This window comes from Alosa sapidissima, chromosome 2, assembly GCF_018492685.1.
Source record: "Alosa sapidissima isolate fAloSap1 chromosome 2, fAloSap1.pri, whole genome shotgun sequence".
Lineage (NCBI taxonomy): Eukaryota > Metazoa > Chordata > Actinopteri > Clupeiformes > Clupeidae > Alosa > Alosa sapidissima.
In genome coordinates this window covers 15,210,333-15,212,832 of record NC_055958.1, presented here as the reverse complement: position 1 = coordinate 15,212,832, position 2,500 = coordinate 15,210,333, and the positions used below count along the sequence as shown (strand labels likewise).

The window sequence follows — 2,500 nt, the reverse complement described above, 5'->3', positions numbered from 1 at the left end:
GGAGCTGCCTTGCCATCTTGAACGTCTGCAGGTCTCCACCATTAGTTCTTCTGTTATCAGTGTTTCCCTCACACATTTTATGTCAGGAAATCCATCACTCTATTATGGGGCTGCTCCTACAGGGGTTGTGGATTAAAAATGTGTGTGCCTCTCTCTCTCTCTCTCTCTCTCTTTCTCTCTGCAGTGGTGGACGATTGTAACAGAAAGCATTACCTGTTACCTCTGTTTCTGAGTTGTTTGTTTGTTTGTGGAGATGGATTGTTGGCAAAGTAAATGAATCTTAAATGTGGTATGGAAAGTTGCCCAAGCGGGAAAATAAAACAGCCTGAGGAACTTATTCCATTGCTTACTGAAAGAAACTCAGCAGGAGGTTCGTGTGTGTGTGTGTGTGTGTGTGTGTGTGTGTGTGTGTGTGTGTGTGTGTGTGTGTGTGCGCGCGCGTATGTGTGAGTGAGAGAGAGTATTTCTGTGTGGTGAATTTGGATTCATGATTGAGATGCAGAGGGAGAGAGAGAGAGAGAGAGAGAGAGAGAGAGAGAGAGAGAGAGAGAGAGAGAGAAAGAAAGAGGAAGTGAGCAAAAGAGGAAGGTGGGATATCAGTAGGTTCATTTTTCCTTGCACTGCAGTGCCCAACCTCAGCATCACACCATCTTGTAACCCAGAACAGGTACAAATAAAGCCCTGGCAAAGGAAGCAGCCGAGACACGCTTAGCCTCTCTGATTACACACTCAGCGGGGAGAGACAGAGAGAGAGAGAGAGAGAGAGAGAGAGAGAGAGAAAGAGAGAAAGAGAAGTGACGTAGAAGAGGGATGGAGGTGAAGGGCCGCATGCTTTCTCATCCTATCCCCATCTGAGGGCCTCTCTCTGGGGATTAAGCTGGTCTAATACCCCCTGTCCGTCTCCTCACATCTTCATGCGGCTGGTCACACTCCAGTGGCTCACATGTACGCCATTAAAAATGTACAAACGGACACAGTTAACATAAAAGAGCGAGAGAGACCTTATTTCACAAACAGGGGGGGAGAGGGAGGGGGAGAGAGAGATAGAGAGCAGAAGAGGAGGGGTGGAGGTGTGCATGTACAGGAGGTGGTCGTGAGGGGAATATATAGCAGAGGATCAATACCCTCCATTCAACCTTCACTGATCATGACCAGTCGCCAGCCCATATCACTGTCCTTCATCTACTACGGGCTCCTTATGCAAGCGCCATTGATTGATCTCTTGTTCTCTCTCATTTCCCTCTCCCCCTTTCACTCCTTTTCTCTCTCTTGTGGATATACTGTGTTTCTCTCTGTAATGTCATCATTCTTCTTTCTCTCTCTCTCTCTCTCTCTCTCCCTCCCTCTCGCAAGAGCCAAGCGCAGAAGTGAAAGGAAACAAGCTGGAGTTCGAAAGGTCATCTCATCGTTTTGAATACAAGAGAAAGTAAGGACACTCCAAAAGAGAGACATTAGCAAAGCAAGGGAGTGAAGTGGAAGACAACACAAAGGGCCCTATCATGACTAAAGCGCATCATCACTCGTCAAAAGCTTATTCAAATTTAGTAGGATGTCCAGTCTACATTGGGAGGGTTGTCGTTATCAAACGTCGAGCGCATGGCGCAACATGTTGTTCCTTTGTTTTTTTTTTAAGTCATGGGAGTGTTTGGGGTGTGACATCATTTAAACCAATGAGAATGACATCTGTCATTCCCTTTAACGGCGCAAAGCGTGATGTCAAATAAATGCATCGGTATTTTGACATTCAACGGCGCATTTGAAGGAGGCTGCTTGCGAGACCGTATGGAATAGTCATTCCACTAAACCATGCTTTACTAAAACCTAGCATAGCATTCAGGCATTTGCACTCCTCTATTATTTGAACTCATTGGCAAAGTGAAACTAACTTCACCATGGTATCAGTCAACGACAAGACAGTTATATGCAGTTACTTTCACTATTGACTGACAATGGGTTACCATCTAAAACATAGCCTGGAAAAAGCAGCACTTACCCTAATATTGCTCAAATGACTAATTAAAAAAACATTTATCCTGCAGAGGGGTTGCTTATATCTCCTGACAGTGCGTCTTCAGCTGTGCTCCATACGTGTCTCTCGCCTCTCCCCTAATCACTTTTAACCGTCATTACCAATTTGCAAATGATGGTGAATAACTACTCATCATGAGATGTACAGTATTTCGTAATATCTTTATTCTAATTATGTTTCCCATTGTAATCGTGCAATTTGTAATGTTTTGCATGGACGTGCGTTGTGCACCCGCCAATATGACTGTTGGCAATGCGCTCTTAAAATAACATATAAACAACTCGCCATAGACTTCTGACCAGGTGTACAATAGCGATTTTTAGACAATGCGCTAAGCCACTCCCTAAGTTGTTAATTGCCACACCCCTGGGCACATTGTTTAAAAAATAAATGTGCAAAATAAGGAATTAAACTTTGCACGGGTGGAAAACAAGTTTTATGCCATGCGCCAGGGAGCAAAATACAGCCCAA

The 2,500-nt window shown here is 44.5% G+C and overlaps 1 protein-coding gene across 1 annotated transcript in view; it reads right to left on the bottom strand.

The window, feature by feature from the left end:
* Positions 1 to 2,500, bottom strand: part of LOC121704052 (transmembrane protein FAM155A) — a 119,990-nt gene that overhangs the window by 21,594 nt on the left and 95,896 nt on the right. The window lies entirely within an intron of this gene.